General features: G+C 40.3%; 1 pseudogene; it reads right to left on the reverse strand.

Moving 5' to 3' along the window:
- Positions 1–6,356: 6,356 nt before the first annotated feature.
- On the reverse strand, positions 6,357–14,445 carry LOC146677146 (uncharacterized; annotated as a pseudogene).
- Between the last annotated feature and the right edge of the window lie 894 nt (positions 14,446–15,339).

Consider the following 15,339-nt stretch of genomic DNA (forward strand, 5'->3'; position numbering starts at 1 on the left):
AATTTAGCTATGGTAAAACTTAAGCTTATAATGTGTTAGACTTAGAAAGGGTTCATTAATTTTTGATTTCTTTTACACACACATAGATTATGATTAGAATAGGTCCTGAACATAATATTTTAAACCAAATTTGAATCATTAGAACAACAATGGATAACAATATTAGATTATCAAGGCTAGGGAGAGAGGTGTTTTGGTTTTCTGTCTCTTGCAGAGAAAGGAAGAGACACCAGACGGGGACACGGAGATGTGAGGACCCTTCACAGCAGAGACAGATGTAGGGACAGCCGAGACAGCAACTGGGGTCAAGTGTCATGACGTTTGGGCTCCTGGAGAAGATGGATCCCACAAACACAGCAATAACCATGAAGGGGTTGGCGAAAACCAGGAACACCAGACCAACGAGGTTCGAGAGGCTCTTGGCAAAAAGGGGGACACGCCGGTGAACCCAAAACACACAGATCCTTGTTTGAAATCGGGGCAGAATAATCCCCAGAACTGTGCAATGACTAAAGGGTGGTCTAACCCCGGAGGTCGAAGAAAGAAGCTGAGAATCACCCAACTGGAAGACACTGGTAGCTGCAGCAATAAAAATAAAGGTTAAAAGCTCCTTAGACAGAGGTTCTAGTCTAAGTACATTTGAAAGGTATAAGGTGGCATTAAAATGGGAGTGGAAAACTGGAGCACCAAAATAAAGCTGTGGGAGAATTGGGGAGTGATGGGAGAGTCATCTGTAACTGCTGTTATGGTTGTAAATCTAACTTTGCTTGCATCTGAACTGCGTGAACACAGAGGTCATCCCACATATGGTCCACCCGTTAAAGGGGGACAGAGGGCCTCAGGATCAAGAAAACCTGGACCTTGCGACCCTGGAGTGCATGTTGTAAGTGATCTCTTTCAGAGATCAAAAGGGGGAATTATTAGATTATTCTGTTATTATATGTTACCTTATATATGTAATCAAAGTAGTTGAATTAGAATACTGCTGTAGATCACATTATACCCTTTAATATAGAGTGTGTGAGCTGTATGTAGTGTAGTTCTCATTATACTTTTGAGTTAACAGAACATATTCACATATTAGTTCATTAGATAAATGTGCATCACTCTGTATCCTTGATCTGCTGGGAATGTGTTACACTGTTTTCTTGACATGCTTAATTGTTGAATCATGAAGAGAAGGTTGTAAGCAGGAGACTCTGTGTCTAAAGACAGGGGAGATAGATAGACCACATTCCACACCCCCACCTTACAGAAAGCAGAGAAACAACTGCCGAGGTCATAACTTAGGCGCTGTAACAGAGAAAAAATGTGATGTTTTGGCTTTTACGACTAGCTGGGGGCCACTAGAGACTATAAAAAGCTGAGCAACCCGTCACCATTTTGAGACATGTGCCTGACCCTCTGGTAGCATCTCTCCCGTCCGGACGTTGTAATGCTCTGACTGTTGAATTGTATGGAAATAAATGATTGTTGATTGAGCATTGATACACCGAGTATTGTCCCTCCTTCAGCCCAAAGATTCAAAGAATTGGGAGATTTCAACACTAATTATCTTCTTAACGTTGAAAAATATATGTAAAAAAGTCAATAATTATCTTCTTAACTTATTGACTTTTTTACATATATTTTTCAACGTTACTCATCCCTTTAAAACTCTTCAAGCGCTGCTTTCACGTCCGGTTGCTTGCTCTATTTTCCCTTATCTGATCATCAACTTCCTGTACACAAACTGTCGCTGCTCAACAAGAAAATCATTATAAGCGCCTATTCTACTAAAAGCTCCAAAAGAAAACAACCACTTTAATCAATTACGTTTAAGCATATAAGAGAAACAACTCCTGTGTGTTAACACTAACTTCATTTTAACCTCACATTTCCTATGTTATAACCTGTTTTGGTATAGCCTTTTTATTTCATTTTGCTCCTTTTAATGTAAAAATACGTTCTAATTCTAGTTTATCAGACGTAACCAAAATATATGCTTTCCTTCCTCTTTGGTCCTTCTTTAAGTTCAGTTAAAAGCTAAATGAATTTTAGGCCTTTTCCCTGGAATCCATACTTTCATGTGTGTTTCTGGACTCTGTGTCTGTAAGGGCGTGCAATCCTTCACTTCAACTCATATCATCCTCACAGTAGATTGGCTAATCATAGCGCTAGCCAAAGGCTCGTGACCCTCAAGAGACGAATTGAGCCACAACTCCTTTAAAGGCACAAAATGCAATAAGTATAAAAATAATTTCTACGTATAAGCTCTCCCCTTTATCCTAAAAATAAATCTATGCAATATCTGTATGTGTAAGCCTACATTATAACCACTTCTTCTAGACATCCAAAAAAGAAATCAAACCTTTTCTACTCCTTCAACCCTCACTAATTTTCCCCCAAAGCATATCTTTTTGTCCACGTGTCCCCCAATTTCCCTCTAAGATTTGTATACAGCTTTAAAACACTGGCATTGTATCTTCTAAACAGGATTCAGTTCACTTTAATCCTTTGACCTTAACATAAAAATAACAGTTTCAGTTTTACCATATCCAAATGATCAAAAAACCCAAAAAGTCCTAAAATGATCCTAAATTATTACACAATTAAATTAATAAACCCTAAACCCCCCTTTATTTTGACACATGAAATGTGTGAAAATACTATACAAAACTAAAAATGCTCAGTTTTCCCCACTCATGATCCAATCTATGTCATAAAAATAAACTTAAAACAGAACAGTTATCAGTCATGTATTTCTTCAATTAATGGTAACATGAGTTATATCAAAAAACGTTTCCCCTTTAGCATTTGGCATTCCCCCAACAATATACTATAACCCCATAATCTAACCCCAGTCAATAAAACAGAAATTTTCTCTGGTAAAAGCAAATTGTTTGTCCACATTTATTCATTCACACCTTCATCCAGTCACGCATTCACTCACATGCAGTCACACCATATTTTTTGCTAATAGTGGAGCCTCCCGCGCAAGTGATCAGATTCTCCACCCTCAGCAAAATGAGCTCATTTATTTGTTTCATTTTGTCACAGTAAAATAGTTCTTTATGCGTTTGGGCTGGATTGACTTGCTACAATCCTTTTAGACAGGGACTTACGACCTGATCAGGTCCCCACAGGTAGCTTTCTCCTCAGCCAGTTGTAATCTGGAAAGCCCACCTTATATTTGCTCTATAATGGTTTGTATCATATCTATCTAATAGACTCCAGTTTGTACATGTAAATGGAGAGTCCTCTTCACACACTGAGGTTAATTATGGAGTTCCACAGGTTCAGTGCTAGGACCAATTCTGTTTACACTATACATGCATCCCCTAGGCAGCATCATTAAAAGACATAGCATACAATTTCACTGCCATGCAGATGACACCCAGCTCTATCTGTCCATGAAGCCAGATAACACACACCAATTAGTTAAACTGCAGGAATGTCTTAAAGACATAAAGACCTGGATGGCCGCTAACTTTCTGCTTCTTAATTCAGATAAAACTGAGGTTATTGTACTCGGCCCTGAAAAGCCTAGAAATATGGTATCTAACCAGATTCTTACTCTGGATGGCATTACCTTGGCCTCCAGTAACGCTGTGAGGAACCTTGGAGTAATTTTTGACCAGGATATGTCCTTCAACGCACGTATTAAACAAATATGTAAGACTGCGTTCTTCTATTTGCGCAACATCTCTAAAGTTAGAAAGATCCTGTCTCAGAGTGACGCTGAAAAACTAGTTCATGCATTTATTACTTCCAGGCTGGACTACTGCAATTCATTATTATCAGGATGTCCAAAAAACTCGCTGAAAAGCCTTCAGCTAATCCAAAATGCTGCAGCAAGAGTCCTGACAGGGACTAGAAAGAGAGAGCATATTTCTCCTGTTTTGGCTTCCCTTCAAACCCAGAATTGAATTCAAAATCCTGCTCCTCACATACAAGGTCTTGAATAATCAGGCCCCATCTTATCTTAATGACCTTGTAGTACCATATCACCCCATTAGAGCACTTAGAGCAAAATCCTGATCCTGAATCCTCCCGTAGTTATGCTGCGATAGACGTAGGCTGCCGGGGATTCCCATGATGCATTGAGTTTTTCCTTTCCAGTCACCTTTCTCACTCACTATGTATTAATACAGCGGTCCCCAACCCCCGGGCCTCGGTACCGGTCCATGAGTCGTTTGGTACCGGGCCACGAGAGTTGAGAGTTGAGGCTCAGGTGTGAAATGTATGGTTTTCAGGATTTTTATCGGTTTTTTAGTGTTATTTTGTCATCGTTTTTATCGTTAACTCTGTTTTCCTGGGTCTTTTCACGTGTGTTATGAATAAATCTTCTTTTTTACGGTACCGGTACTAGGCCGGTCCGTAAAAATATTGTCGGGCATGAACCGGTCCGTGGCGCTTAGGGACCGCTGTGTTAATAGACCTCTCTGCATTGAATCATATCTGTTATTAACCTCTGGCTCTCTTCCACAGCATGTCTTTTATCCTGTCTTCCTTCTCTCACCCCAACCGGTCGCAGCAGATGGCCCCGCCCCTCCCTGAGCCTGATTCTGCTGGAGGTTTCTTCCTGTTAAAAGGGAGTTTTTCCTTCCCACTGTCACCAAAGTGCTTGCTCATAGGGGGTCATATGATTGTTGGGTTTTTCTCTGTATCTATGAAGCCCCTTGAGGCGACTTTTGTTGTGATTTGGCGCTATATAAATAAAATTGAATTGAATTGAATTACGGACTAAACCTGGGACATTTGTGGCCCCAGTGCATGTGCCCTATCTGCCTTGTTGGTGTCCTTGATTTTTAAAAGTAAAATGTCTTATTATGCTATAAATAAAGCCAGAGAGTGAAATCTGTGCTGATCCTAATACAAATACCTGAAGACAAAGTGCCTTGGTTGTTTTCGATTGTTCTTTTCATCAGACATAATAACTACTCAGATCTCCTGGACTTCTTTCTTTATTTCTTTCTTTCTTTCTTTCTTTCTTTCTTTCTTTCTTTCTTTCTTTCTTTCTTTCTTTTCATTCCTGAAGACATGCACATCTTCAGGAACAAAGCTACAACCCAGATGACATTGTCAAAAGTGTCTTTAACTGAGCTTTGAGAAAAGGTGGACTGCTGAATGAAAGTAAGATTTGCATTTGGTTTGGAAATCAAACTCCTCGACCAATACTTAATATTCCTTTTCCATATTTTCTAACACACACACACACACACCAACAGATATTGTGTATATATAAATGGTGAATGCTCATATCGAACATGGGCCAAGTTTCAAATAATGAGGTCAGTATATGTACAAGTAATCCCTGCTCCAAGCACAGAAGTACCACCCACCTGCTATTCAAAACTTCTGAGGAGCAGCCAATAAGACAAAGGTTGGCTCAAAGAGAGGACAGCTAAACTGGCATATTTCAAATGGAAGATAAATTGAAGGACTGCACCAAGACTCAGTATAGGATAAATAAGCATATTTTCAGCAATGAATCACACAAATTTGCTGTAGTGCACAAATTAAAGTATGGAGCTGGAAATAAACATAATTAGCTCGCTTTAAGGGACTAAAACATCTCTAGATTGTATTTTGAATAGATCATGAGTGGTCCATTTTTTTTGTCATTTGCTATAATAAAATCCCCCTCATAATGTAGTGAAGAGTTGCCAAGGCCATCTATCTGCAGCCGTGGTTTTTAAGATGCGGTACTTTTTAAAATACACACAGTGGGACACTGCCATGGACTGGTGACCTGTACAGGGTGTACCTTGCTCAGTCTGTGACAGCTGCTCCAGCCCTTCATGACCCTGAATCAGATACACCATTAAAAAGGGGGTGGATGGATTGACAGGGGATCAGAGGTATGGTGGACTGTAACTAAATAATTAAATAGAAAAAAATTAACTGTAAAAATAAATCTGTTAGGGTGCCTGGGTTCGTTGACCCAAAATTTTGAGTTTTACATTATTATTGAACTTTGATTTTGCCATTATTTATCATTTCTAGTCTTTTGGTTTCTTAGAGTTCTGTCTTCTGGTTTCTGTCTCTGTGTTACATAGTTGTTCTGTCTCCCCCTGTCTGCTGTATCCCCTCGTCAAGTCCGCGTCGTCTGTGTTATGTTTCCTGTTTTACTTTGAAAGTCCATGTCTCATGTTAATGTATCTGGATTTGCTTCCCTTGTCTCGCTACCCTTATTTGTCCCAGCTGTGTTTCTCTGTTGTCTCCCATTCCCTGATGGCTCTCTCTGGGTATGTAAGCCCTGAGTTTTCTTTGGTCTTTGTTGCGATCTCCCTCATCCTATGCTGTGTGTTCTGTTTGGCTGCCTGTGTAAGTTTCTTTTGGTATTCTTGCTTTTGTTATATTTGTGTTTAGCGTTAAAGCTGTTTTGAGTTCACACTTTTACCTCCAAGTGTCTGCACATTGGGTCCACAGTTCCTGCCTGCACACAGCACATGACAAAATCATTGTGTAAAAACAAAACAAAATGCTGTCTTCTTTATTGACCATTTACCGTCAAACACATTTCAACTATAAGCTTTCATCAGTGCAAACCAAAGCCACATCCCCAGATATAGAACCATGGGAGGTTTAAACACTAATTAGTGTGAATGCTTGAAAAGTTAAATCAGAAGAGCAGGCTGTCTTTACACTGTCACCACGTCCATATAATAAACTCCACAGGCATGAAAAATGTGAATTCAGTAGACATGACATATGTGAGTGAAGTTGGCCCCCCCACCTTCTTCAAATCCAACAAAAGTGGTATCAAACGTTTGTGCTGGTTTGTGCTGCAAAAATTGTCGTTTGTGCTGCTATCATTTTAAAGATATTAATCAAAATTTCTAGAGGTCATCAGAGGTCAACCAGCCCCCCCACATTAATTAAATCAAACAAAATGGGTGTCAATCAACGTTTGTGCTGGTCTGTGCGGCTTCTGTTTTAAAGATATTAATAAAAATGTAAAGGTCAACCAGCCCCCCCCCCAACACACACACACACACACAAAATTGTCGTTTGTGCTGCCTCTGTTTTAAAGATATTAATGAAAATGTAAAGGTCAAAAGGTCAACCAGCCCCCCACATTAATGGGATCGAACAAAATTGATGTCAAACGTTTGTGCTGGTTTGTTCTGCAAAAATTGTCATTTGTGCTGCTATCATTTTAAAGATATTCAAGAAAATTTGTAGAGGTCATCAGAGGTCAACCAGCCCCCCCACATTAATGGAATCAAACAAAACTGGTGTCAATCAACTGTGCTGGTTTGTGCTGCTAAAATTGTCGTTTGTGCTGCCTCTGTTTTAAAGATATTAATGAAAATGCAAACGTCAAAAGGTCAACCAGCCCCCCCACATCACCCAAATCAAACAAAAGTTGATGTCACAGGTTTGTGCTGCAAAAAATTTTGTTTGTGGTGCTATTATTTTAAAGATATTAATAAAATTCCATCCATCCATCCATTTGCTTATCCTTTTAAGGGTCGCAGGGGGTGCTGGAATCTATCCCAGCTGTCATAGGGCAAGAGGCAGGGTACATCCTGGACAGGTTGCCAGTCTGTCACAGGGCCAACACACAGGGACAGACAACCATTCGCACTCACATTCACACCTATGGGCAATTCGGATTAACCAATTAACCTATCACCACAAGCTGCATGTCTTTGGAGAGAGCCCGGAGAGAACCCACGCAAACATGGCGAGAGAACCTGCAAACTCCACACAGAAAGACCCTGGCGTGATGGTGGAATTGAACTCAGGACCTTCTTGCTATGCGGCAACAGTGCTAACCACCGTGCTGCCGTAATAATAACATTAAATAACATTTATGAAGAAATTAAAAGGGGCATGCCAGTACTTGCGTATCAGTTTATAATTGGATAAGGTGTTTTGAGCCATTAAGCATGTGAGTGAAGTTGGCCCCCCCACCTTCTTCAAATCCAACAAAAGTGGTATCAAACGTTTGTGCTGGTTTGTGCTGCTAAAATTGTCGTTTGTGCTGCCTCTGTTTTAAAGATATTAATGAAAATGTAAAGGTCAAAAGGTCAACCAGCCCCCCCACATTAATGGAATTGAACAAAATTGATGTCAAACGTTTGTGCTGGTTTGTGCTGCAAAAATTTACGTTTGTGCTGCTATCATTTTAAAGATATTCAAGAAAATTTGTAGAGGTCATCAGAGGTCAACCAGCCCCCCCACATTAATGGAATCAAACAAAACTGGTGTCAATCAACTGTGCTACGTTTGTGCTGGTTTGTGCTGCCTCTGTTTTAAAGATATTAATGAAAATGTAAAGGTCAAAAGGTCAACCAGCCCCCCACATTAATGGGATCGAACAAAATTGATGTCAAATGTTTGTGCTGGTTTGTGCTGCTAAAATTGTCGTTTGTGCTGCCTCTGTTTTAAAGATATTAATGAAAATGTAAAGGTCAAAAGGTCAACCAGCCCCCCCACATTAATGGAATCGAACAAAATTGATGTCAAACATTTGTGCTACGTTTGTGCTGGTTTGTTCTGCAAAAATTTACATTTGTGCCGCTATCATTTTAAAGATATTCAAGAAAATTTGTAGAGGTCATCAGAGGTCAACCAGCCCCCCCACATTAATGGAATCAAACAAAACTGGTGTCAATCAACTGTGCTACGTTTGTGCTGGTTTGTGCTGCAAAAATTTACGTTTGTGCTGCCTCTGTTTTAAAGATATTAATGAAAATGTAAAGGTCAAAAGGTCAACCAGCCCCCCCACATTAATGGAATCGAACAAAATTGATGTCAAACATTTGTGCTACAAAAATTTACGTTTGTGCCGCTATCATTTTAAAGGTATTCAAGAAAATTTGTAGAGGTCATCAGAGGTCAACCAGCCCCCCCACATTAATGGAATCAAACAAAACTGGTGTCAATCAACTGTGCTACATTTGTGCTGGTTTGTGCTGCAAAAATTTACGTTTGTGCTGCTATCATTTTAAAGAAATCCATACAAATTTCTAGAGGTCATCAGAGGTCAACCAGCCCCCCCACATTAATGGAATCAAACAAAACTGGTGTCAATCAACTGTGCTACGTTTGTGCTGGTTTGTGCTGCCTCTGTTTTAAAGATATTAATGAAAATGTAAAGGTCAAAAGGTCAACCAGCCCCCCACATTAATGGGATCGAACAAAATTGATGTCAAATGTTTGTGCTGGTTTGTGCTGCTAAAATTGTCGTTTGTGCTGCCTCTGTTTTAAAGATATTAATGAAAATGTAAAGGTCAAAAGGTCAACCAGCCCCCCCACATTAATGGAATCGAACAAAATTGATGTCAAACATTTGTGCTACGTTTGTGCTGGTTTGTTCTGCAAAAATTTACGTTTGTGCCGCTATCATTTTAAAGATATTCAAGAAAATTTGTAGAGGTCATCAGAGGTCAACCAGCCCCCCCACATTAATGGAATCAAACAAAACTGGTGTCAATCAACTGTGCTACGTTTGTGCTGGTTTGTGCTGCAAAAATTTACGTTTGTGCTGCCTCTGTTTTAAAGATATTAATGAAAATGTAAAGGTCAAAAGGTCAACCAGCCCCCCCACATTAATGGAATCGAACAAAATTGATGTCAAACATTTGTGCTACAAAAATTTACGTTTGTGCCGCTATCATTTTAAAGGTATTCAAGAAAATTTGTAGAGGTCATCAGAGGTCAACCAGCCCCCCCACATTAATGGAATCAAACAAAACTGGTGTCAATCAACTGTGCTACGTTTGTGCTGGTTTGTGCTGCAAAAATTGTCGTTTGTGCTGCATCTGTTTTAAAGATATTAATGAAAATGTAAAGGTCAAAAGGTCAACCAGCCCCCCCACAGTAATGGAATCGAATAAAAGCCTTCAGTTTTCAGGCCCCTCTTCTGTGGAGCCAGCTTCCAGTTTGGATTCAGGAGACGGACACTATCTCTACTTTCAAGATTAGGCTTAAAACTTTCCTTTTTGCTAAAGCATATAGTTAGGGCTGGACCAGGTGACCCCGAATCCTCCCTTAGTTATGCTGCAATAGACGTAGGCTGCCGGGGGATTCCCATGATGCATTGAGTTTTTCCTTTCCAGTCACCTTTCTCACTCACTATGTGTTAACAGACCTCTCTGCATTGAATTATATCTGTTATTAACCTCTGTCTCTCTTCCACAGCATGTCTTTTATCCTGTCTTCCTTCTCTCACCCCAACCGGTCGCAGCAGATGGCCGCCCCTCCCTGAGCCTGGTTCTGCCGGAGGTTTCTTCCTGTTAAAAGGGAGTTTTTCCTTCCCACTGTCGCCAAAGTGCTTGCTCATAGGGGGTCATATGATTGTTGGGTTTTTCTCTGTATCTATGAAGCGCCTTGAGGCGACTTATGTTGTGATTTGGCGCTATATAAATAAAATTGAATTGAATTGGATCCAACTCCTGCCTGCTGCACAGCGATTCATGACACGGGTCTTTTAACCTAAAAATGTTTTAATGGCCAAGAAGAAAGGACTCTTCAATAGATCTTTCAACTCACCTGTGTTTACTGTCTCCACCTGAAATTAATTGCAGTCTGAATTTTTTTTTTCTTCTGTCCTTTTGTCTTCGGTCTTCAGCCTTGGAAGGAAAAAATAAAAATATTGAAAACCTTATTAGCACACTAAATATACAAAACCTTGCTATATTTCAATTGTTTTAGATTGAAGTTGCCACTGCTAGCTAAGTCAGTTTTGAATCATGCTAATGAGAAGAAGAAGAAAAAAACTGCCGAACAATGAGGCTGCTGTTGTAAAAACGCCAACTTTCTTGTGTTGGCAAGTGGTCGTTAAAATATCATTAAGACCCTTTCTTTTTATGTAATTCTTAGTAAAACTGTTTTAATCGGTTAAAACTGACGACATAATCTATGTTTGAAAAAGAGCGCGAACAACAGCGAACCACTATTCACCACCTGGGTCTGTGCTTTTTAACACAACAGCGCATTCGAAATCGAAGTTCTTGCCTGCAACATATTAATATACTTGCTTTTTTACGGAAAAAATAAACATAACGAAGGTTCCGTTTTACTTACAAGTTTCTCCAAATGTGCTCTCCAGTCGCGCGAGAAGGGCAGCCATATTGAACAGAATTTTCTGTCAACGTCGTTCAGGTTAGAGAGAAAACGTCATGACGTAGTTGACATACACATGCGGAGCTCGGAAAAAAAACATTTACTCAAAAATCATAATTAAGAAAGCAGTATTTACTCTTAACTTCTAAGCCATGTACAATTATAACTGTTTGAATCGTTAACAGAACAAAAGTTTTAAGTTGTTTCAACTTTGAGGAATTTCAATTGTTATATCCACAAACTTTATAAGTCAGGTAGACTGTTGGGGTTTACAGTGCAGTAAAACTTGGCAAAGGACAATACTGTGTCATGAACACCTGTGCCTTTGATGCCTTCTGTCAAAGTCTGTGCTGCGCTTACTGTGATAGTCGTACTGCTCAAAACATGTTGAATAGTTCAGAGGAGAACAAAGTATTCCAGCTTGTGAAATCCCTTGCTTCAAAGGGTGTCACTCAACATGCCTATTCATTGAGGGCAGAGGTGCTGAGCTCAATATTCTGCCCTGTTCAGTTGAAGACTGGTGTTCATCGTGTTGATGCACAGTGCCATGTGTCCACAGTAATTCAAAAAACAATGACGGAAAATCCAAGTGTTCACTTCACAAGACAGTGTTCCTCCCAGTACTGCAAACTTTACACACCAAACACAAGGCAAATACCTTTTGTTTCCATTGATCTGTCAGTCCTCTCAGCTTCTGGCATAGCTCACCTTCAGTCTGCTGTTGAACAACGGCTCAACCTTCCAGCATCGCCATGCCTAAGACCAATCGAAAGTCCTGATGCATCTCCAACAGCATTTAAAACAGATTCATCAGGAAAGCAACTTTGCACAGGGACTGTTTGTCACAGTTTCACCCTGAGAGAGCTTGTATGGATTGACACAGACCTTGGAAAATGCTCTACAGAAACTCTGGAGCACAGTTTTCACAGTCCAAAAAGGTTTTTGCTTACTGAATTCCCATCCACTCTGCTACTTCAAGGAGAGAAATTCACACTGAAAGCAGTCATTACATTTGTTAAAGATATTCTATTATCAAGTACTCAGATGCAATGAAATATCACTCAGACACTTAGAGCAGTTTTAAATGTGCACGGGTGAGAGACTCAGGGAGAGACTCACACACCTCCTTGGTGCAGTCTGGCTTTATTTATACACATCATGAAGCATACAAAAAAGGAAATATCATCCTTATCTTGTCAAGAAAACAGGTGTGGTTTATCAAAAAACTTCGTGTTCTCTACAAGGTTGTTTCTTACTCGTGGGTGGCGGTTTCCTGCTAGTGTGAAGGCAAACAGTGACAATGTGAAGGCAAAGACTGATAATGTGAAGGCAAACAGTTTCCGTTATAGAGTAGGGAGCCAGCAATTAAAATATGCAGCTGGTTGAGTACAGAACAGAAATATAAACACTCTTAGCTGATTATTATATGAATAATAAAACCTTTAAAAGCAAAAATACTCTGACATTCCCTCCTGTTGTTTAGATTTCTCACATGACAGTACTGTTATTTTTGTCAGTTCATAACCTCTTGTCTAAACATTTTCGGTTTGAACGTCATAAAACAGTCCTGTGTTCAATTAAACTAAACATTACTGTATGGATCATCTTTCAAAATTTCTTCCATTTGAGACGTCATCACATAAGCATTGATAGAAGTTGTCACCATGTTTGATACCATTTTATTCAGACAGGGTACTACACATGTTGTGAAAACACATAACAGTAAAAGCAAAAATGCAATTCCAACAAGTCCTTTAATCAGTAGGGACTTCCATGAACCACCTAGTAACCATGTCAACCAATCATCAGTGCTTGTGACATAGTCTTGTTGTTCAGCATCTTTAATCTTTCTCAAGGTGTTCAAAGCGTCGGTCATGTTTTGTGAGTGTATGTTGTCTGGGATGTATGTACAACATGTAGTGTCAAACAATACACACAAACCTCCTTTTTCAGCTAGAATCATGTCTAGTGCGACTCTGTGTCGCATCACTACAATGCGTATTGCGTCGATTTCTTCATTTTGCGCTTTGTTGATCTTCATTGAGGCATTTAGGAACAGTCCAAATCGATAGTCAAGTGTCTCGATCCTCAGCATGTTTTTCCCAGCTCCCACCCAAGGGCACAAGGAGTGGAGGACTTTCTAACCATCAGTCCATAGTTTGAAGTTCTTGGGCACATCTGATCCATAGATTGAGTCATGTGGCATTACTTCAGCGACTTCAGCAACTTCACGTTTTGCTCTTGACGTGTGTGTCTCTGCTGTGATCTTGAAGGTGTGGTCTGAAATTAGTACTGGTGCACACAGACCGGTGGAGTTCGGTGGGAGCATGAAGTAGGTTTTAGGCCCGCAGGCCCAAGCGGCTCCCTGGACCCAGAAAGTTCCAATTTTGAAGGTGTGTATTCCTTTGGATTGGGTCAGGTCAAGTGTCTGTGTGCAGTTGCGGTTTCATCCAAGTTTCCTGTTTCCATCAGAGAAGTTGAAACACATTGGGTGCTGTATGTCCGGCGGCAAAACTATGGCGAATGATTTGTTTTTTGTGTTGTTGGCTTTGACGTTTACCCAATGTTTTTCGTTGCAGGTGTAGTTCCAGTTCGTCAGATTGTAGGCACAAGGGGTTGTCTGTTCAATTAGGATCCGTCGTTGTGAAAGTGGTTTCGTGACACGTTTGACGTCTGTGTCACTACACCATGGAATTAGGTCTTCTTTCTTTGTGCTTTGACCTTTTAGGGTCAGTCCTGTTGCCATCAAATCTCTGCGTGTGCAATTGCCAGTTGTTGCTTTGTTGAACACACACATCGCTTCGTCAAGTTCAGGTGCCTTTCCATATATTGTTGCGTGTACGGCTGTTGTTGGCATATGTGAACACACATAGCATTCCGTGCTGTTGTCGGTGCGTGTTCTATCATACACATATCTATACCACGCGTTGTTCATCCATGGGTGGTTATGGTCTTGGTTCAGGTCACGCAGATGCGAATTGTCATGTGTCCATCTTTTTTGCAGGTGGTGTTGTTTATTTCCTCTCATCTGGGTGAGTGTTAGTAGGCTCACTAGGAGCGCAATGCTGGCCACTAGGAGGACAAGTGTCTTCATGATGACCAGGCACACCTAGACCTCTGGTGAGTAGACTATTGGCGAGAAGTAAAAAAAAGGGCGGGATATACCCAATCAGCCCTTCCCTTCACCAATAGATCACCTAGAAGCCAGGGAAGCCGGCGTCTAAGCGTCTGGATTGTCACTCACTTTTTTACAGTGGCTTTGGTGGATCCAAGATGGTCTTTCTGCTATTTTGCAGGCGGTGGGTGTGGTAAGTAGGACTTGGTATGGGCCCTCCCACCTTGGTGAACTCCAATTCTTTCTCTGGAGTACTTTGATCAGGATCCAATCACCTGGTTGTAACCTGCAAGACACTGGAGAGATATCACTCGGCAGTTGGTTGTTTAACATAATCTCTTTATTTTCAAACAGCTTAGTCATCCATTCTGCTAGGGTAGTTTCCCTTATTGATTTGTTAATTGGTTCACTGGTAATTGGCAATGGAAACGCTCTCCCGTGGATGATTTCAAAAGGTGTAAGTTTCTGAGAACCTTGTGTTATTCTCATCCACATCTTTACCAAACCTAAACATTCGGGTTTCTTCCATGCATTTTCTTAATCTCTGTTTTATTGTGCCATTAGTTCTTTCCACTAGTCCTGCACTTCGTGGGTGATATGCACAGTGATGTTTGATGCTAAATCCTAGAGCTTCAGAGACTTTGCTGATGATGTCATTAACAAAATGTGTTCCATTGTCTGACCTTATCAGACTGGGAATGCCATATGTGGGGATGAAGTGATTGCATAAACACTTTGCCACTGATATTGCGTCTGCTCTTTTTACTGGATAGATTTCTGGCCATTTTGAAAACACATCTATAATTACTAGAGCATATTTTGATGCTTGGCATTCGTTAAGTTCAATGAAATCCATGTGGATTGTATGGAAAGGGTGAGGTGGTGTGGGAAAATGACCTCTTTTTGGTCTAAGGTTTCCCTGTGCATTATGTCTTTGGCAAATCATGCATGTTCTGATGAATTCTTTTGCTGAATTTTCAAAATTTTGAGTGTAGAAGTGTTTAGAGAGGACATTCATCATTCCACCCGTTGACAAATGCGTTAAGCCATGTGTCACTAATGCTGCTGTCTTATGTAGAGATTTTGGCAGTATTGGTTTGCCATTACAGGTCATTAGGTCATTTTGTAGCTGTGCTCCACACTTTAACCATTTTTTCTGTTCT

This window comes from Rhamphochromis longiceps, linkage group LG2 (assembly GCF_057381845.1).
Source record: "Rhamphochromis longiceps isolate RC_006_pf linkage group LG2, R_longiceps_female_GT1.1, whole genome shotgun sequence".
Lineage (NCBI taxonomy): Eukaryota > Metazoa > Chordata > Actinopteri > Cichliformes > Cichlidae > Rhamphochromis > Rhamphochromis longiceps.